The 25,216-nt window shown below is 36.0% G+C and overlaps 1 long non-coding RNA gene across 1 annotated transcript; it reads left to right on the top strand.

The window, feature by feature from the left end:
* The first annotated feature begins 3,231 nt into the window (after positions 1 to 3,231).
* Positions 3,232 to 6,798, top strand: LOC137850940 (uncharacterized). Its single transcript, XR_011092911.1, has 4 exons — positions 3,232 to 3,488; positions 4,231 to 4,309; positions 4,541 to 4,608; positions 5,636 to 6,798. It is a non-coding gene; the product is annotated as an uncharacterized lncRNA (long non-coding RNA).
* The last annotated feature ends 18,418 nt before the right edge of the window (positions 6,799 to 25,216 follow it).

Here is a 25,216-nt window from a genome sequence, read left to right as displayed (position 1 = left end):
GTGTAGTTAGACACTGGAACAGGCTTCCTAGAGAGGTGGTTGATGCCCTACATCTGTCCATGTTTAAGAGGCATTTGAATAATGCTCTTAATTATATGTTTTAGCTTTGGATCAGTCCCAAAGTAGTCTGACAGTTGGACTTGATGATCTTTATAGGTTCCTTCTAACTGAAACTATTCTAATCTATTTTATTCCTAGCTCACTAATGAAATGCAGAACTGGGTCCATTTGAATAACTCTAGAGTTACCTCCAACTTTTTCAATGAAAAAAAAGTTTTTTCAATAAGCTAGCAAAGGTTAATTTGGTTCGTTATGTTGTTGCTGTGTGGTTTTTCTTGCCCTCTTTGTACTACCTTCACCAGCTGCTTTTACTTGGCAGGCCACTGTTTTCTCAAGGAAGAGCACTGAAAAACACACATTTTCTTCTTGTCCATCAAAAGTGTGCCTAAGTCTTAAAAAAGAAGCACCACCCTCAGTAATGGGCATAATGACCCCTTTGCTCCTCATCCTCCTTTCTAAATCTGTCAAAATTTAGTGTATATAGCAGGGATTATGCCAGACACACTGTTCACTGGAAATGGACTGAAAGCACTTAGTTATTTCATATAAATCTCTACTTCTTGCCATCACATCTTCTATTAAAATTTATGAGTCGAGCCAAGCAGAATGAACAGAAATATACTAGTGTATGTGAAGGAAAGAAACAGCATCAGATTGTTATTAATGTATTACATTTATGTATCGGCAGTGCCTAAAACAGGAACAAACTGAGTTCCATTGTATAAAAAACCTATAAGATCACAAAATTTGGGAACTACAATCAGTTTCCAGTATTCTGACATCTCACTGGTATAAAGAAGGGGAAAGCAAAGTTGCAAAAAAAGTCACCAGCATTGGAAGTAAATGAATCCAAGGATAAAATAAAAAACTTAACATTGCATATATTCTACCTGATATCAGCATGAAAGCATTTTGGTATGCTGATAAACTATTCACATTATACAGTTATGGTTTTTGATTTCCCAGTGGAGTAAAGCTGTATGATTTGCTGTTTTGTGTACCTTACTCCATACAGAGCTAATTTCTACAGGAGATCATTAGTTCTGCATAAACTTTATTATAGTTACACCTGAAACTCTTTAAAATCCTTCATGCTTGAAAGACTGAGTTGCATGGACCAGGAAATTTAAACCTTTTTATATGCCTCCCTAAGGCCTCTAACTCTTCTCAAATTAAAGCTTTCTCTCCATTATTTTCAAGCCACTCAAACTTCATTTTCACATTTATCACTCAATTTTAAAAAATATCATGTATTTGTCTTTTGTTTTTCTCCATTCAAATAGAGATAGGTAGAGAACCCTTGGGACTTACAGGATCATTCTATTTCCTTTTGCTTGGACAGAGATTTCATAAAAACCTTTAATTTCTGCCTTGTAAGGTGGGAAGCAATGTTCTTCACTACCAAGATTAATTTGCAGTATTGTGGTCATCTTTAACAGCATAAGCTTTATCACTACAGCTTACAACTAGATGCACTTTCAGTCTGTTTTTTAAAGGTCTGCATAACCTCACAGAGGGAGCTCCAACTCAGCAAAAATACCTACTAAGACCAGCTGGTTTCTCTGCTGTGAAGACCCATTTTTTACTTTAACTTTTCTGTGCATAATCTGGGGGTGTAGCAAACTGATTGCTGCTAAATCACTCTCAAGTTACTTAATTTTTGTGACATATCTTTAAATGAACTACGTAGTAAAACAGTTCCATTGTAAGGAGAGTAACTGGGCCATATTCACCAGCAATTTCTAAACATTAAGGTAGACTTACGGCTGGAATGCCACAAAACAACCAAAACATACCTATAAACTTACATGATTTTCATTTTCACAACATCATATGAAATAATTTGTGTAGTAAGTGAGGTATTGCACTTAAGTGTTAATCTATTGAAGTCTGGTTAAAAAAAAAAAAATAATAATTAATAAAATGTGAACTTTTCCCTCTCACCACTTCAGAGTTATCTTTCTGAAGTGCTTGTCTTCATGATTTTTCTTGTTAAATTTGCCACATTTTAAAAATCAAGCAAACCAACAACAACAAAAAACATAAAACTTCTCACCTACATACTCAAGCACATAATTTTGCTTTGTTTAAATTATTTCAAACTTTTAATGTATGCAGAATGAAACATAAAATTTCAAGCATGAGACCTCTGCTGTCAGAAAAATTCCGGCTGTATGAAGTAGTTTGTTATTGTTAATAGCTGGAGTTCTCTGCTCAATAAAGACTCTGGACCAATTCATACCAACATAAATTACTGGCAGCACTTATTAAAATGTTCATTTGTTGTTTAATGATGGCTTTAAATGATAATTTATCTAGTTTAATATCTTATTAAAAAATTAAGAGCTACATGAATGGCAATTAATTTATGCATTACCAGAGATAAAATGTAAGGTGATAAATTCAGGTAAATGTATGTGGGTATAGATCTTAATCATACTAATGTCTCCGTCTGAACTCTAGAATCTGTTTGCCAAAAGCTGGGAGTCTAAAATAGGAACTAATCCAAAGATCTCAGGGTGATATTCCTTCTTAAATGTCTTCTTCAAAATACTTCTGATGCTGTTAAACTGATAAAAATCAAATCAGTCTTCTGGAGGACTTAGTAGTGCCTTTTATTTATTTATTTATTTTTATTTATTTTTTTTTTTCAGAAGCAGAAGTAGAGATGTAATACTGCTGCAAAGAGAACGACTTCCCCCCAGGAGGTATCTGGCAAATGGACCTCTCTGACATGGTGTGTGCCCATCTGTTAGGCTGAAAGTGGTGCAGCAGTAGTCAGTAAGCTGGGAGTGTCCAAAATCCTCTGATTAATGGCGCTGTCTGCATTTTTGTGAAAGTTGGGAGAAAGTAAGAGGACTGCATGATAGCATAATTTGACATTGACTTGACATTCTTTAAGTTAATCAGAATTAGGATAAGAATGAAGACAGAAGAACTGAATGTTTCAGTCCAGGTAGATAAAGAAATGAAATTTAGGTTCAAAAAGGAAATTAATATTTGGGAGAATCACTAATGTCCTCAGCAGTACATGCTTGGAGACTAAAGAATATTGCTAAATGATAGAATGTAGAGGCAATGGGAAGCATGTAATGGTAACTTTATGATGACTAAAGTTACTGTAATCCAGAACAATTTGCTTTACATTCCCAGAATGAATAATCCCAAAACAGCAGTACTGCTGTCCTTTCTGCCTAACCTAAACAAGATCAAACTGTGAAAAATAACATAGCAGTGGAGAGTCTGTGAGGAACTTTCCTGCTGATTTTCTTATGGTATCCTTACATTTTTGCTCAGACTTGCATACAGTTGCACCAAAGCTCCAGCTGCTCAACACAGGCTTGGAGGACAATTGGTGGCAGCTGGTCGATGCTGCTATGAACCCTACCAGCACCCTGGAAGGCTCCTGGCAGTTCACGGGAGAAATGGTAATGGGCAAAGATGTGCTCTTCTCTGATACAAGAGAATCACATATTTTGTTCATTATGATGACACAGATACTGCTCCAAACAAAAGCTAAAAAACTGTAACTGATCTGTTTTACATTTATTCTGCTGTATTATCCTCCTCCCTTTTCTTGCTTGGGTTTGTTTCTTATACATGCATATAAGTCTGTCTTTGGAATTTTTTTTTTTTTTGACATGAAGTTCCTGATATAAACTAGAATTGATGCAGATAGCAGCAACATGGCTTTATTATCATTTTAGCTTAAGAATGTATGAAGTAAACATTTTTCTTGTTCGTATTTTGAGGGAGCTGTTTTTTTACAGAAGTTTTTAGTTAATCTCAATCCTGACAAATATTCAGGTATGGATCTCATAGGATGTATCTTTTTAAAAAGAAACATAGTGTTAAGCTCTGTTATCACATTCATGTATCAGCAAAATCCAGTTCAAAGTCCTCAAAAATACGAGTGTACCTACAATGAAATACCAATTTATTGCTGTGTAATGTATAATTATCTGTTGAGTAAAATATAATTTGACTAAAAAAGAGTTATATACATCAACACCAATTTATTGTATTAGTCCCTTATTATCTATTGTCTTCTAAAGCTATTAGAATTACAAGAAGTTGTGCTGTTCACGTTGTTCATATGTTTATCATGACTTTAGCTCCATGCAATTGTTTCAAACGCTTAATCTGCTGCTTTGTTTACTTCTTTGATAGGATTGTTTCTACCTAATTATCTTGGAAAATGGCAAAAAAATAAGGAAGCAAAGAAAATGGAGCTTGAAAATTTTCAAAGGTTAGTCTCCCCTCTTCACTGTATTTTTTGAAGTCTTGCCAATGAGAGGAATAAAAAGAACTCTTCATGTTTAAGATCCCCCCTCTTTTCATTTTTTTTTTTAATAGAACCAAATTCCCCAAACGGAGCTTCATTGCTTATATTAAAAATCATGAATAAAATAGATATTTTGTAAAACAAAAGCAAATGTAAGTTAGACTAACAAGGCTATTATCTTCTGCTTATTTCCAGAAGGGAATGGTCTTTATCCCTGATTATCTTCGAGTGTCCATGGGTTTGGGAACCTGGATCTCTCAAAAGTAGGAAGATTAACAGAATACATGTTTTTCCCTTTGCCATCATCTGTAGAGTTAGTTCTGTTAGGAGAAGTAATCCAGTAAGAGCAGTAATCCAAAACAGTTCGATTAATGACGGATTCTCGGTATTTATACAATATTTCTGGTTCACTATATTTTACTCATCAGCCTGTGCTCCTTTAAGAGCCATCAGAAATCTTCCCAGTGCTATTAAGTGCCTACTTTTGAATTAGTACTTATGTCTTAGTGAAGAGATAAAAAAAAAAAAAAAAAAAAAGGATCCTATTCATTTGTCTAGACTGTTCTAATGTAAAATGAATGATTTGAGTGAAAATGAAGCTGTCTCACCAAATGAGTTTTTATCCATTTTCAGCTAATTCCAAAAGCTAAATATGAACCTCAGTGCTCAGGGACTCTGTGATTTGTGACTCTGAGTCCGTAAGCCAACAAATGGATTAAAATGAAATATAAATATTGAGAATCACAGGAGTCACTTTATCCATTAGGAAAAGAACATCTTTGTTACTATCCATAGTGGAAAAAGCTTGACTTCTGATCATCCTGCTGCTAGTATCTCTGGTGTCTTCGGAAGAGCATCCCTGTGAACAGAGTCAGACCCTTGGAGAAACGTGAGGGATTGCCTCAAAATGCAATGCTCTTTAATTCTTCTGCTCTTCTGTTTGTTTTGTTTGTTTGTTTGCTTAGGTTTGTTTTATTTTATTTTTCCTCTCTTCAAGATATTCTCAACTCATCTGCCTATGATGACTGCAACTGTGATAATGTTCTGTAAAACACAGAGGTCCCTAATCATTTAGATCTTGACTTAGGTTTGCTTATCAAGGCCAAGACATTAAACTCATCCCCCTCCCCCAAACAAAACAAACAGACAAACAAACAAACAAAAACAGGCACAGCTAATTTTTGATATGTTTGTGTTTGGTGTCCTAGTAAGATTCTTTGGTTTGAAAGGGAATTGTCCCTTTTTTCAGTAATTAGGTCCCAAGATGATTCACACCATTCTGTTTTGCAGAATATATTGCATTATTACCACTTGGAAGACAGGAAAGCCCTGCACTATGGACAGAGTCCTCTAAGCAAATGGAAATGCTTGCATTTTTCTGGATGGAGCCGCTGAACAGAGCTTTCTCTGACAGTACCACAGAGCACTTCATTGCCTAGGAATTGATAGGACAAAACTTTTTACCTTCATTAAGATGATCTCTGCTTCTAAAGCCTTATTTTTTACTTGTGAAGCAATGTCTTTCCATCAGAACAAGGGAGCACTGAACAACACAGAAACAACACAACAAACTTATTCAAGAAGATGTCTCCAGACACCCTTTAGACAGGGATTGCTCGTCGCAACCAAATTCAGTACAAGCAGTGTGATTGTTTTCATCTCAGAGGGGCAAAGGTCTCTTACCTGTGACTATGATGCATGCTTCAGAGAAGGGAGGGAGATTAGACATGCCCTTGCTAATTCCATTCCTATTGCCTAGCTCAAGGCAGCCCTTAACCAGTTTGTACATTGCACTTCAGTGGCATCAAACTCTCCCTGCTGATGAGAGGAAGAGGCTGAGGACCTCCTCCAGATTCTCTGAGTCATTTGATTTCCCAGGCTGTAGTTGCCAAGTAAATACCCTGTTGATGAACAGAAAGAAAAGCAGGTAACCCAATGAAAATGGGATTCCTTTGCTCTGCATTACCCCCAAAGAGTTTTATGACCAGGAAGCAAAGTATGGTCCTGGTGTGGATTCAAATAATAAGTCTTTAGAAAATTCACTGTAGTGATTAATGTCAGTAGAATCCCTTTGTATGAAAGGAGGGGAAGAGATGTCATCCTGGGGGTTTCTGCATTTTCCACACATCCCAGTCACAACTGAGCCATAGAGAGACTTAGTGCCCTTAGAGAGGACACTCCCAAACTACATGGCATTGTAAGCAAGAAAGGAGGAGGAATAAATAAATAAACAAACCTACAAAGTCCCAGAATGAAAGGTGGAAATTTTTTGACTATCATAAAGTTTGTGTAAGAAAATCAATAGGCTAACATTATCCTGTAAGCAGCTTTGCCCACCAGATTGTGTTGCTCAGATAATTCTATTAGGTTGGTTTTGACCAATGCAGAAGACAATTCCTACACTGGAACTGAAAGAGAATGTGGCTTTGCAACCACTCCTCAGAAACATATATTTCGGTTCAGCTGCAACGCTTTTATGGAGAAGTTGGGTAACATTTCATTGTTTTGGCTTGTGAGGCAAGTTATCCTCCTCTTTAAATTGATACATATTTTTACCTCCTGTATCTTACAGTCCCCTAAGTAACTATTTATTGGCACAAAAGAGTACAATGCTACGTTGGTTAGGGAACTATTGAATTTTCCTTCTAAGCAATTCAAAGTACACAGGAAGAACAGGTAATTGTTAGACAGCAAACTGACTTTCACTAATGTGAACTAAATGCCTATCTTATAGTCACAGATTAACCAAGCAGAGTGGTATCAATGCCACCAATACAATCTCTGACACCACCAATGTGAACAAATAAACCCCTCAGGTAAAAAGCTCATTAGAAATTTTACATGATATATGCCGTTATGCCTTCCAGGTAAAGAAGTTTGCAAATAAAATAAAACTAGCTGAAACCCTGTATGGAAAGCTGTTTCATCTTCTTTCCAGATCTATTTAGACATTTGAAAGGAACTCTGCTTCAGTTGGTGCTTAGAATATTTCATGGTTTTGCTTTTCCCTTTTTTCCAACCTTTTGAGGCTGCTTTACAAGACCTTTGCATAAGACACTGAGGAAAAATATCTCCAAGGAGACTGTACCTGGGCAAGTTCCTGGTGCTAATTAGAACTGGTTGCCTCAGTGTTGCAGAGAAGCACACACACATCACGTTTGCAGCCTTTGGTATGTTGGTTCTTCCCGTACACGGAAGAAGTCAAACTGCAGTGCTCACAGAATTAATCATGTCTAGCGTTTACCAGTCCATGACAGAAATTATTACAACAAGTGTCTGTTAATATGCAAATGAGGCCTCTATTGCTTCAAGCATCATCCTGTAATTACTCAGCTGTTTCTCTAGTGTGATATATTGAATCAGCAATTTATGAAGATAGAGTGGCATAACCTAATTTACTCGTGTAGTTTCATTAATGGTTAAGGGGTAGAAATATGCTTCTTGTCACTTTCACGATAGTATTTGTTAGCACTAGAAGTTGATATGGGTCATTTAATTCGTCTATGCAAATTCACTTACAGCATGTTTTTGAATCAGCAGCTTCTCAACAAGCTTGTCTCTCAAATGTTTCCTGCAGTACTCATGCTCATGGCTTGTGCATTTAGCTTAAAGAAAAGCTCTGAGAAAACAGCAACAGCTGGTGCTAAACAAAATGTAAATGGTTAGATTAATTGAATAATATAAATATTTGGTAATTAGTGAGGAACTGACTGCATTCCTTGCTATTGTGTCACTGCTGAACACAAAACTAAATGAAAACTGAGGCTAATGTATTCTAGATGTTGAAACAACATATGTAAATATCAAAGTAACTGCACACTGTAATTTTGTTCAGGACAGATAATATGCTAAAGGTCTATGTTGAAACTAATCACTGTTAATGTTATACAATCGCAAAAAGATGTATAAAGTACATAGCTTCAATTTTGTTCTTTCAATTGCTCTGCAGTGCTGAAAATCTCACCTGCAGGAACAGTTGGGGAATGCAAATTAATCTGCAAAGTTGTGTCCTACAAACAGATATAAGTATTTTAAATCACAGAACTCCTTTTATTTTCATGAAATTTTTCTATCCTTGAATTCTTTTTCATCACTTCAGTCTTACAGTCTCTTGTTCCAGATGCCCATAAAAATTACTTGTTCAACAGTTTCTCCGTTTACCCCTCACTTCAAAATCTTTGCTTTATAAGTTAATTTGGGCAACATTATTTTGATATTTTTTTGTGATCCAGATTTGGCAAATCTGTCTGTAACTAAAATTCCCTGGACATGGCGAAGGATGGTCTCAGAGTATTCTCTCACTTTGATGATTATATTTTTACACAGGAAACTCAGATCTTCTACCAGAAGTCAATGGGTATGTCATCACATATCTATCCCAAATTTTGCAATCTTCCTTCCTGTTTGAAAATGATATACTGTGACATGTAGGGCACATCCAGCAAAAGTAAATCACTTTAAGGAATTTTTCATTGTAAAACCTGGACTGAAAGGATTAAATGCCATTCATCCTTTTCCCCACTATTTGTTTCTTTATTACAAGAATTGGGTTTTTGATTTATATGAAATCAGTTATAGCTTAAGAGATTATTAACACAAGAAAAGAGTATAGAATGAGGCCTTAACTTAGCTAGAATATTCATTTAAAATAAATGTAATTTTAAGATAATGTAAGGAAAAGTGGCAATGCTACAATGGTAATTAAACTCTTCAATTGCTAAAGAGAACATGAAGTCTTATAAAGGTATTTCTAACATACAACGAGACAGCATCTAGCATTTTAGACCTCAGGGCTGGGGAATGATTATTCCTTCCTTTCTGGTATAGTACTTTAAAATCTCTGACTTTGTGCAGGCAGCAGAAACATTCATTATTACACATGACAAAGAGTTCTCTTTTCAAAATGTATTGTTAAATCACCAGCCAAGTTTGGTACCTAGTTTTATGTGTGGGAATAATGAAAGCCAACTGCTTAGCCGTGTGTATAGGGTGCTATCCCCTGACCTTTCATCAGGAGAAGATTACAGGATGTCAGTTAATAACACACATCTGAAGCAATGACCATCAAAACTGCAATGGTCAGTTGAAAATCATGTTTTGTTTTCTAAACCAGGCTTGTATACACAAGAATAGTATAAGATGGCATCAGAAATCCAGGTTCTTTATTTTACTTCTTGCAATTACTGTCCAAGGGTTCTACAGATGACTCAAAAAGTATTTTTTTCTGTTTTTCATACAGAGAGACAGCAAAAAATGAGGGACAAAGAATTTTTTCAGAAAGGTTTTTCATTTAGAAACTCATTTCCCTTGATCTGACTGAACATGGTTGTTTGGCAAGCACAACTTCAAGTATCTTTTCAGTGCATGAAACCTAGTAGTAACATTATAGCACTTTCATTATCACTGAGGAAGGTAGGAAGTGGAAGAGGCATTGAGATGTGCTGGGGCTGGCTCAAACAGTCTCAAGGATGTATGAAGAGTTAATCTGAGACTGAAACTGAGACAGGAAATTCCCCAAATGCTCTTAAAAATCCCCACATTTTTCCCCCCTTCCCCACTCTCTAATTATTTGATTCAGTCCTTTCCTGTTGAGTAGGAGACTAGGGGGTCAGAGCTTGCATATTAAGGGAAACATATCTCTAGCAGGCACTTTAGTCCTGCACAGATTATAGCTTTCTTAATCTTTTTCTTTATCAAATGACAGTGTCCACAAGGGTGAGAGAACTGGCCTGCCTGAGCTTGGTTCAAATGAGAAGCGACGAGTGAACCTTTCATCAGACCAGTTCTTCTCAGGAAGCTCACAGTCTGAGGGTTTGCAGTCCCCTTTACAAAGGATCAGTGGACAGAAGAGGACTGGCAATGGGCAAAGTTGTGTTAGCTCAGTCTGTTCATCTCCTGCTCCACAGATGCTCTGATCTTGTTGAGCTCTGTGACCAACCCCTGAGGGACTGGTTTTGGGGTGAAAACAGAGTGCGAAACAGGGCAGGGATCTCCTTCACTGTTAGCATCCACTGCCCAGTTCAGCTCCTTCTCCCATCTACATGTGTGACCCATTATCACCTACAAATGCAAATGCCTGGGCTCTGCTCTAGCAGAGAAGGCGAGAGGTAAACACCACCAATTGCACAGAGGGCTACAGTTTCAGCCATCCTCCCTTACTGCTACTTGGACAGGGCACTCCTCAGCTCCAGGAGCTTTAGGACAAGAGCATGACAGGTGTGGGGCTAAAATTGTTGTGTATTGCTATGCACAGTGTTGGAGTCTAATCATTTTGTCATCCTGCAATACAGTGGGCAATTCAAATTGTGATATTCCTACAATTCCAACAATACTGTTGCCTATTATTATTCTGTTCCTAGCTCTGGCACTGGCTTGCCTTGGGAAAATTACATGATCTTTATGCTTCATTTTCCTCCATCAGGAAGCTAATATAATTTTAGAATTATATTACGTTACAGTGCTACAGGGACATAATATGTCAAAACTTGAAGCAGAACACCTGCCTCCAAGCAGAACAGTGCTGCATATAGTAAACCCTGTTTCTCAATGCTTACTGCCTCAAACAGTGCTTATGTTCCTCAAACATAGCTCTTCTGATATGGGACACACAAAGCCAGCTTCAGTGTCTATGTACCTAAAGTCATCAACCCTTCTACTTGTGAATCAACCCTATTTGAGCATTCACTGCTGCAAAGGATAGGTCCTAAATCGGTAGATATGCTCATGCTCATGAATGCAAGAAGGCAACCAGAACTGGAATTGCCTCCTACAAGGTCAGTTTACTTGCAGAAAGACATGGAAAACACGGTATAGTTATGTTAGTATCTAAAAAGGCTTTATTGCAGATAAATTTTCTATAGCTATCTTAATACCATACAATATGAATTCTCACTGGATGTGCTTTACTGAGGTAATATCACTAAGTGAACATAGTTTTGCTCATATTCTCATCTCACCTCCTTCTCCTTTTCACCTTCATCTCAGCTTTTTTCACAAATTGCGTGCCTGTTGGGCCAAATATGTTATAGCAGGGCTACCTGTACTCAAACAGCAAGATAGTGGGTTCTTCATCCCACCTTTACCTTCAATGATGCTTAATTTTTTTAAGCTACCTCATCAGAATGTCAACAGCACAATGATGGATGATACTGATTTTAGAATAAAATGGCTTTAATCGTCCTGTATGTCAAACAGTACTTGCTTCCGAGTCTAATACAACAGATGTATGAGATGTATGTAGCAGATGTAACACAGGTATGAAGGCATCTCTTTTTTAAGGAAATTAGATGTGAAAGAACTGTTTTCCCCTCATCACACCTGTGGACTGCTCATGCTTATGAAACCATCTGAACTGTTCTCCAATTGTTCTAAGGAATTCATCTGTAGCTTGAGACTTTCAAATACACAAAGGGCTGTGGGTTGGCAGGTGAGGAACATGCATTGAATAGGACTTCTGCATAGGACTCGACTCTGATTTTGGTCATATGAGTAAAAATCCAGAGGCACTTCAACAGGGTTTTCCTGAGGATATTCCCTTATATTTTCTTGCAACTGGGAAGTGCTTACTCTTTGTGTTCTGTTCACTCAGATGTCTCATATCCTTTTATTTCTGCAATAAGTAGGCAGGAAACATTAGGGAAGGAAAAGGAAAGCTATGAATTCATCATTCCTGAGAAATACACTTTTAGTTTAGAAATGATTCAGTTTTGTCATGGGATCATTGTTCTACACAGATGGACTGTGCTAGTGTGATGCTGTGCAGGTCTGGAAAAATCCTCTGCAAAGAGAACTTCTGAATCCTCCAAATTAGACTCAAATGCTCAGCCTGCCACAAATGGCAAATTAAGAAAATAAAGGATAATGCAACATCCAAATAATGAGAACCCCAGAGAAGTGAAAACAGCCAATTTAAACCTACAAAAAAAAAATGGCAGTCATAGTTTTAATAATTTTAGAGTCATTTAAATATTGTACAGGGATAGAAGACATCTTCAGGATCTTGTCTTTTATTATCAAAAAGAGAAAGTCAAAGAAAAAGCCCACTTTTATCAATAACAAGAAGTAATAAGAATCCATTCCACTTTAAAAAGTAATATCTCAGGGAAATTTTCCAGCTTCGCTTCAGAATAATGATGTAGCAAAAATGATGTAACAATACAACAACACACATGAAGCAGGACCAAAATTATAACCCCAAAAAAGAATAAAAAAGGAGAATTTACTTCCTAAACACCCTCAGAAATGATTGCCTAACTTTTCAAGGTCAACTTTAAACAGCAAAAACTGAACATAGAAATCTTCCAATATCCCTTGCCTCATGTATCCTTTCCATGTATATGAAGAACCTGGGAGAGGCTATCATGTCTAATTAGCATCTTGCAACTCTAATAAGCTGAATGTTAAGCAGCAGAGTCCTCAACGTTTAAGGTTCAACCTTTCAAACCTCTTGTCAAATCCAGAAATAACTGTATGTTATTAATTACTATTTAAGGCTTTCACAGGATACTAAATATATGAGTTAAGGAGACTGGAATTGAATATTTGACATCCAATGTGGAGTGATTTCTCATTTCACCCATTCTTTTTTGTCTCATTGATGTATTTCAAACTGTATTTTTTTTTAATTTTATTACAGTGGCATAAATAAAATATATCTTTATGTCAGTGCTAATTCTAAAGCCAATCCTTTGGAGTTCCCATCCTTTAGAGTTCCAGTACTATCTCTGAAAGATAGTAGAGAATTTTAGAAGTTAAAATCTTAAATTTTAGCCTCACTTGAACATGAGCTTCAAAACCAAGAGCTGGTTTAAAGAAAGAAAGAAAGAAACAAACAAACAAAACATCTCTTTAAACATCCAAGTACTCCCTATTGTTATACTCAAAATCTGACTTTTTGGAATAAAGCAGCAAAAGTAATGTGTCCTTAGGAAAAATTTTAGTTTCAATAATCTGCTATCTCCAGGTGAATATATTTCATGAAAATAAAACCCTGAATGATTTTCTGTTCGTTGTGTGCTAATACGTTTTATTAAATTAGAATAAAATCATTATTTATTTTTTTGTGCATTTTTTCCTACTTCCTCACTTTCTCTAAAGATGGTCCTTACAGCAAACTGTCTGTAGTGTTTCCCATCTACCCTACCTATATTTAGAGTTTTTACAGTGTATGAAACTATTCCAGAGTTTTAAGTTAAGAGTTAAGCACTTGTTTAAGGAATAATTGGCCTTCTTGTTTCTTGGGGAAGGAAATGTAAGCTCCTAGTCTGAACTAGCCTTGCCTGACATTTTTGCTATTGTTAAACAGACTGATTGCATTGTTTCACACAGAGCTAAATTGATATAGGCCATCCAAGATTCTGGCCCTTCTCACACTCATAAAAGCACCTCCATATTTATGTGAATCACAGAATCAGTGACATAAAAGAGGTTTTTTATGTTTGCTTTTTTTTTTTTTTTGACATTTTATTTCAGAATGTCCCATTCTGAAGACATTTTGAGCTCTTGAAAACAAAATCAGAATCTAGTCTATATTATACCTCTGTTGAAAATTGGTCAAAGAAACATTATGCACTTATTTAAAAACTGATTCCAATTTAGCTTCTTCATTGCCAGATAATCCACAATTAAAATAGACATTTTACAATCAGGCCACAGTTTGCTATTTCAAGATTAATTTGTGTGAGAACAAGAATTTTATTTTTCAAATTAAAAGGTTTTAATTAGGACAATAATAGAAATCTATCCCTTCCCAATTAAAAATTTAAAATAATTGCTCTGTATTAAATTACTTAATACAAGATCCAACAGGATTAGACCTTCAACAAAGTAATTTACGTGCTTCTGTATTGTACGATCATAAGTAGCAGAAAGTAAAGCTTGCTGATATTTGCTATCACAGTCAAGGACAGTTCAGGAATTTTCCTTCTACTGATCCTGACTTGTTGCAATTCTTATTCAAGCAGCTGAATATATTCAGAATATTAAATATATCTACAGTTATATAATATTGTAAATATGAGTTAGTCATATTTGACCCAAGGCCAATATTCATATTTCATATTTGACAGGAACTGAATTGTTAGCAGAGCAGGATGAATCAAATATATTTTCTCTAAACTCAATAGTGAACAGGTTGGGGTGTTTTTTTTTTGTTTGTTTGTTTGTTTTGTTGTTGTTTTTTGTGTGTGTGTTAGTTGAAACACATCCCCAAAGTGGTTCAAATTGAAGTTTGTCCATGTACTCCAGATGTTTGAATCCAAACATCATATTTGTATTTTACACTGTAACTACATGTTCTGTTTATATCTTTATGTATATTTTAAGTATACTCAGTCATCTACTTTTGAAGTTTGTATGTAGACTTGCTAGAAGATTCACCCCATGTTCTAATACACTTAATTGCACCCTTAATTAAAAATAAATAAATAAACAAATAAATAAATTAACTGTCAGTTTAAGATCTTAAAAATTATGTTATAGATAAAACAGATTTGAAAATTAAGTATATTCCCATAACACATAAAAGTTCCTTTGAGACCAAGACCTCCACTTTGAGAGATACAGTGACTGCTATTTTCATCACTTCCTGAACAGGGAGAGATTACCTTCAAATATGTTTTACAAACATAATCAGAATAAAAAGTGCAACACAGGCAAAATACCATACTCTTCTGCTTTTCCCTGCAGCCCTACCCAATTATTCCTTTTACCCACTGCAACCTAGAAGTAACCTTAATTCCTCATATTTACAACTTAAAGGAAGCTGACTCTCAGCCACCTGGCCCTACAGTAACCATTATACTAATTCCCATCATTTTTCCTTTCCCTCAGTCTCCAGGCTAATTGCCCAGCAAAAACTGTCTGAGTTTTCCTTAAAAAATAAATAAATAAATAAATAAAATAAATAAATTAATTAATTAATTAATGAAACTTGAGATTGGAGAGTCCTTCCTGGAAATAGGCTATCTATAGCTCAGTATTTAGACAGCTAATGTGGTCATTCACAGTTCAATCCTGTTTTCAGTGTTTTGGTATGGGGACACAAACCTTGACTGATTCCTCTCCAGTTGACCATATATTTCTGTAGTATTTTCTGCAGTTACACTGTATGTACAGATACAGTAACCAGGCTTTCAGTGGTATAACTCAATATAATGCTGATTCAGAACCAAACAGACCAAAGAGATTTAACTTGAAAAATCATCCTGGTCTTCTGCACTAACATTAAAAGTAAATCTAAGATTATGAAGAAGATTAAAGAATGTATTTTCCCTGTGTTTTCCAAGAGTACACGAGATTTCTCTGCTTCCTGCTTTCTTTCCTCCCACTGTATTCTATTCAGCCTTTTTTTTTATTTTTTTTTTTATTTTTTTTGGTGCTGGTGCCTTCACTTAAGGAAGACCTAGCTTGTGTAAACCATAATCCTTCATAGCAACCAACTCAACCAATGCAACCTATGAGCTGCATCATCAGTGATGCTCACCACAACAGCAACCTCAGCTCCCTGAAGGGGAAGATGCCCTGTGCCAACAGAGCTGTATGAGGAGCTTGCAGAGGGCTGAAGGATGTTGCTACCTTATCTAGAACAGGCTATCAGACCTGGTTAGCTAGTGTGGTTCTTGGACAGGTTCTTCTCTCATCCTTTTCTTGGGCAAACTTAGAAGTTTGCCCAGGGAAGGGTAGGTTGATTCTGCTCAGGTTCTGCTCCAACAAAGAGTGGGTTAGTGGCCAGTACACATACCATTCCCAGGAGTCCAGAAGTCCTCCAGGGTGAAAGTATCCCATCTTTCTCTTCCTCACATATACAAGTGTGTTGGCAGATAAGACCATGAGAGATGAAACTATGTGCACAAACACTTTCAGTAGTCATTGAAGGAGCATACTCTTCCCAGTGCATTTCACACAGCCACATCATGGGGGATAAAAAAATCACATTTACATTTCATACCTCTTCAGAAACCTGAGGCAGGGTTTGGCTTTATTATTCCAACATTAAAACAATTTAATGAGACTTTGCACTAGATATTTCATCCTAAACATTGTTTAAGAAAACTGAGAAATATGTTCAAATTAAAAGTGTATTTCAATTTTAAGTATTTCAAGTGTTTCTCCATATTTTATTTTTTTTTCATTTTTCAGTATTTAATACTAAGAAAGTTCATTTCATTGCTTAAGCATGTTGTGAATATCTAAACCTATTGATAGGTTTTGACATCTGACTATAATTACATTTAAAGTGTTTCCTTTTCCTTTTCCTTTTCCTTTTTTTCAGATAGTCTCATTAATACATTATCTTAATGATATGGAGCAAATACAGACGATATACTTTAAGGGCAAAAAAAGCAACTTTATGACAACTTTACAAACAGAAAGGAATTCAATCTCTTTCACATTTATGTTTGGGTTTTCGTATTTACCATGCAAAAACACAAGCACTGGGGCAGATGAAGAGTCCCTCAGAGAGAGTTATGTAAAAACATAAAGGAACTGATTGGCGACTATAACTGAAAGCCAACCTCTCCACTGCAAACCTTGTCTGTGTTCTGATGTTTTCCACCAATGTTATCGTCATTGTTGTCTTAATTTTGAGTGTCAAAGGGGAACTGGAATAGCTTTTGCAATATTAAAAAATGGCACCAGGACTTATATAACATTCTCCTCTTTCCCGCACAGTGTTTTCATAGAGGATATAAGATGTGTGAGAAAGAAAGAGCCTGAAGCTTTCTTCATGTAAAATTAATTGAAAGAACATCCATTGAAGAAAAAGCCTTATCATTATCTCCTATTAAAAAATGGCAGATAGCACCACTCTATAACAACTGGTTACATCAGAGTTATCTTGTGCTCAATAAATCATCCTTTCATCTTCCCATCACATATGGCACCAGTATATATTGTGTCAAATTACAAGATATATGAATAGAGGTGGAAACCTGAGTACAAGTGAATGGTGATTCTTGCTTGAGGTTCAAACGTATTTGTAAATTACAGCACAGACATTAGTACAAAGGCCACAGGTCCTTTTTCAGTGTCTTTTCTTCCTCTCACACTCCTAGCATTGTTCTCACATAAGTAATTTCATATTCAGCCCAGACAAGCCACTGTTTTTCACCAAGTCACACACAAAGGCATTGGGATTGCTGTCCGCTTGGGAATCAAAAAGACTGTACATGGATAATTTTAGCTACAGTTTCCTATTGCTATTCCTGCTATTAGCTCCACATCCTTCTTTTCCACCCCAGACATGGTTCTTTCCCTTTCTTTCTTTCTGTGGTTATTCATATTTCTTAAAACTAGGGTCAGAGGTGAACTGTGGAAGCTGGAGCCTGACAGACTGCTGTCAATCTCAGTTGTACATGTCTGGTACAAATGGCACCATGCTAGACTGCCCTTTGTACAACTAGCATAATTTCCAGGTTCTAATAACATACCCTGAGTGAATTTCCTAACCATGCCTTTTGCTTCTTCCTTCCTTCATGATCTTACATCATTTCACCACTTACGCAAAGGTTTCAGGACAGTTGGTCTGGCAGAAAATTAAAACCTGCTCTCCATGAATGCGTGGTAAAGTTTTTTTGTTGTTGTTGTTTTGTTTTGTTTTGTTTATCCTTTTAATCATTATTTATATATTCATATATTGATGAGTCATGAAATTCACATGCCCAAAGTAAACCTTATTAGATGTCAGTGTTTTGATCTGCTAGAAAATTTATTTTAAAATTTGTGCAAATATTCAAAGACAATCACTGCAGGAATTGTTCATATCCCATGATGATTTGCATGTTTGGAGTTTTGTTGCTCAGTGTTGGGATAATTTATTTTTATGGATCATAATTGCTAAAATGATAATGCCAGCTACCAGTGGCCGTGTTATGAATCTACAGTCATAGAAATGTATAGTTTTAATTTACAGCAGAAGAATGATTTGCATGTTCCCATTTGTGCTATAAAATTTTGAGAACATAATAAATAAACCAACTTGCAAGTGTAAAAAAATAATAGCCTTTAGCTTCTATTTTCCCTACAGTGCATAGGTAGTGGAACTACTCACCAAAATAGGTCAGAATATTTTACTTGCAATTACATAAACTTCGTGTATAATCAGTATACAATTAATGGACCAAATTCATATCTTGTGACTCAGTTATTTGTTCAGGTAATGAACATGATGCTTGTTTTATAAGGAAGACACCTGAGCAGGACAACTTGAAGGAAAATACTTTTCCTTTAATAACCAATACTGCTTCTTACAGACATACTTATTAAGTCATTAATTGGATTTTTTTTTTTTTGTAAGCAGTCAAGATTCTGCTCTTTTGAAATACAGTGGCAAGATAATTGTAGATCCTCAGCCTGAAATAGAAAGCTGAATGTGAACCCAGCCTTAAATCATTGTATATCCTAGACTGCTAACAAGCTTTATAGAATTGTGACAAGTATAGATGAAACATGCAACATCTAATTCATTGCTTCAGTTCTTACAATAAATATGCCTTTAATCTTAAACTGTTTGTAGTAAACACATAATGTGACAAATAATGCTATAAACTTTTATCTCCTGGGAGGATAGAGATTTCAAAGTTCTCAGAGAAAATCCATGCATTAATGCTTACTTCTTACAAAATAAATTGATCTAAGAAATTAAATCACACAACAGAATAAAAAAAAGAAAAAAAAAAAAGTGTATCTTTTACCTGGTGATTTTATTTCTTAGGACTTGGGCCTTGTTAGAGGATGAAATTCAAGGCTTTAACAGCTGCTTAGTGCCTCAGTTAAATCGATGGGATTGTACGTGCACCCTTCAACCCTATGCAAAATCCTAATCTCAGCAAATCTCAGAATTCATGTTTATGGATTTGTCTCCATATTTATGTATTAGTAACTGAAATTGTTGTATTTTATACTAAGACACGAAACATCTGCTTGGGCGTCATTAAGTGTCCTTGTGTAGATGAATAGGTTTATCTGTATGATTAGCAACAATGGCATACAAGAACACTTATATACTTAAAGGTACTTTTCAGTAATGCAGAGATCTTTTCTACAATTACCTGGAATTTTGAATGAAAGATGCTATTATTTTATGACTTTCTGTGTTCCTCACTTTATGTGTTTGATATTATCTTTGTTTGGTTCTCAGAATTAAATGAGAGGATGAAGTTAAGAGAAAGGAAATACAAAAGAGTCAAGACTCCATAAGAGAACACAGGGAGGGAGCATAAATTCATGGTTCTTTTTTTGCCTATCTTTATTCAAGCTGACAGGAGACCCTACGATCAAAGGCAATGCTACATATCAATGAATATGGGAGCCTCAGAAAAGGAGGTGAGATGAAGTGACTGTCAGCAGATGAAAACAGAAAGGAACTCAGAAGGGAGTTGAAGATAGAAAATACAAAAGACAATGGCTTTGTCTGCAAGCCTGGAAAGAAAAGCAAACCTGGCTGATGAGAATGGGCCAAAACTTGCAGAGACCAAGAATTAGAAAAGATACTAATATGCAGCTTTCTCTACCATTTTCTGTGTGTGAAATGTATTTGAGTGAATAAAAAATATTATATGCATAAGTTTAGATTTGTGTAGATAAATACATTTGAGTGAATAAATAAACTCATTTTGAAAAAGCAAGAGACATGTGTGTTATACATAGTCAAGGAGTCTTTTCAAGGAAATTTTCCCAGGACTAAATGGAAATTAACTGCTGTCCATAATAGTGTGGTAAACTCAAATTCTCTTATAATTATTTTTTTTTGAGTATTTCATGAAAAATCCAGATGATACAGATTATAGAGTGGTCTCCCTTCCAACAGCAACTAGGGAAGATGTTAAATATAATTTAGACATTTTGAAATTATCATGTCAATACAGTTTGTTTCTATAAAAGTTATCAGAGCTGGATACTCTGGATCACTAGAATATGATTTTAACAGGTCCTAGGGGTCAGCAGACATTGAAGTAGATTGGGAAAATAAAACTAACATTGCCCCATATTCTTAAAAAAAAAATGAGCTGGACTGTGAAAATAGCTATAAGGTTATCTGTCTCACGGTAGGTACCATCAGATAAAGTAATAGAAGAATTGGCAGAGGATTTAACTATTAAATAGTTTTCAAAGACTGCCTGGTCTGCTTACCTCCAGGGAGAAGTTCAGCTGCCCTGGCCTGGGAAGATCAGCCCTTCCCTGCCTAGTGGAGCTCTGCTGCTTTCCTGCCACCCCTTCCTCAGCAACAACCCTTACATCCACACCAGTCCCTCACAGCAGCACAACCAAAAACCTATGTCCTCATCCCAGTCCTCTTTTTTTCCTCCCCACACCATATTTTCTCCTTTTTCCCCACTTGACCCTGCCCACAAGCCCTTCATATTTGACGATTGTGCAACGAAGAACTGTTCCTTCCTTCTTTCCCCTCATATCAAATGGTCAGGCATTAATGCTAGACATCTTTGTCAAAATTTCAGATGACAAATTAGAAGTTAACCCAATGGTTGCACTTCGGTGACAAAATAGCAAACAGCAAATTAGTGTGAACATCACATTCAAACCTGAAGCATTGGAAGGAATGGCACAGGAGACAAGGAGAATTACCAGCAGAGAACAGCTCACCAAATTGATTCTGCTTTCTTGGCTGCTTCTGTAGATTTGCTAAGACAATGATGTTTGCATAAAAAACAACTTCTGGAAAAGAGAAAGACTGAGTTAAGAAGGCATCACAATACCTCTATTTACTATTATTTTAATTTAACACTCACGTCCACTCTGCCCTGAACAGGTTTTAAAATCTAACCTGAGGCTTTCTGAGCCCTCATGACTGGCATCCTACTGAAACCATCACAATTTTCTGAACTTATTTTGCTATTTGGATGCTTGTGCCTTGAGATTCAAGTCTCAGTGTGACTGGGTGTAACATCATACACTCCTGTGTGAGTAGGGATATTGGTTTTATTATTAGCAACTTTCCTTATTTTTTTAACTCATGAAAATATAACATTTCCCACACAATCTGTGACAACATGATGAAGCAATCATTGCTTTAAACTAGCTGTTATAAGCTCTGTCATCATCTCTGGATTGAGGTTGCATGCACATTTCTTTCCTTCTGAATGCATTTAACAACCTTAAAAAGGAATAAATAATATGTATAAATGAATATATAATGTAATCATCCATAATAATGAATTTATTAGATTATTTACCACCATGTAAGCAACCTGGTCTTTGTTACCAATATAACATGAGTATATGGTCAGTGTCACACAACAGGGAAAAAAAAACTTTGTTCTCAAAACAGTGGGAGCTGTAGCTACACACTTTATTTCACATTTTGGCCTTGCAGAAGTTCACCATCTCCAACACAAGTGCGATGCACAGCGTACTATGTTTAGAGGTAGGTGGACATGCTGGCATCATAGCCAGAGGCTGCAGGCAGATGGCCAGCTCAGCAGCCCACCAGCACCCACCTTTTTTGCAGGTTACATCTGCCCTACATCAATACTGCATTGTGTCACCAGCCTATTTGTATGCGGTTCTAAAGGTCTGAGGTACCTTCAGATTATGCTATTGTCTCACCATATGCCGACATTTGCCACCCAGCTGCCGCATGTGAATTCATTGAGGAGGTAATGGAGAGCTGAATCATAAGCATCCTCCAGCCACGGGTAGCTCAGTGCAGCACTTATGACAGAAGCTTATTTATGTGATTTTGAGATCATCATCAGTGTTAATCTACCGTACCTGACTGTCATCAGAGATCCCAAGACACATGCTGCCCAAGTGCTGTTCTATAAACAAAGTTACAAATAAAGCTTTAATTTTCATTAGCTTGTTAAAACAGTTTTTGTCAGAAAGAATTTCTTAATTTCTGGTCCCCTTGGATAATATATACATACTCTGACCAGATTTTGTGAATAAAGACGTAATTTACAGCTAAATGACAATTAAGGGAGTTAAGACTCCTCTGACAAGAATGAATTGACAGAAATGAAAATATAATTTTATCAACTATACAGGCACCAAGCCTCTTCCAGTTACCCATATGAGTCAGATGTTGCCACAGATTATATTTTCATTCATTACCATTACACCTTCTTTCTCCCTTGAATCCCTTTGTCTGGTTTCTAAGCAACCACACCAAGGCTCCTCTTGAGATACAAGCTATATTCATGACTCCAAAATGGGATTCCTCTAGGTAGATGGGAAATGGTCTTGGGAATTTCAAATGCTTTCCACAGGATTTCATCAGGAGTTAGTTATATCACATTAACAGCATAAACCAGACACTAACACTCAGACAGAAACTAAGTCTACAGGTTCTTCCCAAATTATGCACTAAATAGCATCACACCTTTAACTGTCTGTTGTAGACTAACTTTGTACTCTCCCAGACTAAAAAAGACAAATCACTTATTTGTCATTTACTTTCTTCCTACATATATATCATAGCCATCCAGCAAATGACAGTTAACTGAATGATGGCTGTATAGAAACATGATATTTTAGGGATTCTTGAGGAGGTAGGATTATTAAAATATTTATTCCAGCGCTGCCAGTAGCTGCCTGTTAGGATTTTGAATAGTTATTTTCACTCTCCATGTCTTAATTCGCTATGTAAAAGTGAAATATAATGTTTGCTTAACTCTTAAGAATTGTATTAATAGCTGACCATGAAAATCTTACAGCTCCCTAAACAACTAAACAAAACAAAAGAACAACAACAACAAAAAAAAAAAACAATAAAAGAAAATACAAATGAGAAAAATTATCATTATGATAATACTTAATCTCTGTTTGTTTGTGTTTTTTTTTTTAATATATATATACATGTTTCATATTTTTTATATACATATAGTCAGGGACAAGTAAAGCTAGTTTTATTTTTTTTTAATAATGAACTAATAGCTCTGTTTTGAAATGTTGGTAAATAAGCCATTACTGAATGTGAGAAGACAGGACAGAATCTGGCCTTCAGAGGCTTTTTCCTTCAAAAATACTCTAAATGCTAAGATCAGTGTTAGTACTTATTAAGTGATTCCTAATTGTAGCTTGTTCCACCCTTCTGGAAACAGAAGAGCTGTTATACTTCCACTTAGGTGAGAGAAAAACATTCTGTTTCCAAGTATATGTCCCAAAGGGCATGTTCAGGAGCATCAGAGATGCTTGTGTCAGTAATGTCCTGTGTTATACTTGGTTACATCATTTGACATTCCTAGTTATTTATCTGATTGTAATGGAGCTTTCTAAGGTTTCAGTAGATTCACTCTCTTTATAAGAGAATAAACATTTCTGAGACTATAACAGAGTTCCTGTAATAACTTAGGAAAAGATTTGGCCTTAGAAACCAACGCTGGCTGGCAATATGGTCTCAGACAAGAAAATAAATAAATAAATAAATCCTTGCTAAGACAAGGAAGGCATGCAAAATTTTGGAAAGAATGAACTTTTCTAGTAATTTTCTCAATGGTGTTTCATAAGGACTCATACTGCATTTCTCTTGTCCCTCCACTTCATGGCAGGAGATACTACATGTGGCTTTGGACTAGTACAGATTGAGGAATAGCAGTAAATGTAATTTTATCTAATAGTGTCTGTCTTCATAGCCTTTTGGAACAGCAGTGCAATAAGGAGGAAGTGTTCATTCTTTCTTTTGTGATAAGGATATTTGATGGCTTGCTGTTAGTGTGGTTTTCAGACTGGTGGTGGGAATATAATAGCTGTAACACTGTCAACAGTGTTTTTCTGTAAGATTAGTTTAAAGAGAGATAGAAAAGCCTTCCAGGCCCTGAAGTCTCAATTTAAAGTTAATTTTCCTCCTTTTGTCTTGATCCTCCAGTTTTGCATTGAATGATCTTTTCTTTCTCTTTTTCATTTCAGAGCCTTTCACAGAAAAAGTGTTTCTGAAAAACAAAACCAACCAACCAAACAAACAAAACAAAACAAAACAAAAACCACAAGCAAACCCACACTCTTATCTATCACCATTCTTTATATGATATTTCTATCCACTATGGGGTTTCTGGTTTCAGGCCTTATCCAGACTCCTATTTCTATTATTCCCTGTACCAAATATTTTCTGTATTAGTCACCTAAGGTTGATGTTGCTCTGAATGCAGTATCCAAGTCTATACAGTCTCCCCTGACTGGACAAATCAGCTTATTTTCTTTTGTAACTGATCTTTTACCACTGCATTAAAGAGAAGTTCTGCGGTTGTTTTAAAAGGAAACAAGTTTCAGCCATTTATTTTGATTTCAGTGTCATTTAGCTCCACTTGTTGTGTAACACTATGGTAGAAGAACCTTCAGCTCAAACAGAGCCACCTTTGATTATGTCTGACACCTATCTAGTTGATATAAATTTGTTTTGATAATGGCTTTCTATACACCCTTGGTATTCTGCATTTCCAAAATATCCACCTCTGTTTAACAAAACATCATCTACATTTGAAATGCTTGGCTACTATAGTTCAAATCTCTTGCTTTCTAAGGAGAAATGAAAATTAGTCTGTGTGGAGTACTGAATGAAGGAAGCAAGACTGTTTCAGGAAGCCCATGCTAACATTTCCTATATATCACCTTCCTCTGCCATTTCAATTCCCTTTTCTCCCTTTCAGGTGTCACCCAAATCCAGATTCCCTGCCTTTTTCAGGTGGTTTAGTTTCAACAGTTGCCACTTGAGCAAAGCTTTGCACCACCTCCTTCCTTGGGAATTCTGGGTTGGTAAAACTAGGAAAGCTCAAAAAAGGAAAAATAATTAGGTTTAATCAGGGCAACCAGGATCCAAAACCAAATGGACATAAAACATGCAAAAAAAATAAAAAAAAAGTGGTGGCTGTGGCAAAAAAGCAAGGACAGACATTTTAGGCTCCTTAATCTCTTCCT

Source organism: Anas acuta, chromosome 2 (assembly GCF_963932015.1).
Source record: "Anas acuta chromosome 2, bAnaAcu1.1, whole genome shotgun sequence".
NCBI lineage: Eukaryota > Metazoa > Chordata > Aves > Anseriformes > Anatidae > Anas > Anas acuta.
The sequence above is the reverse complement of the archived record's forward strand: the minus strand, read 5'-3'. Positions and strand labels throughout refer to the sequence as shown.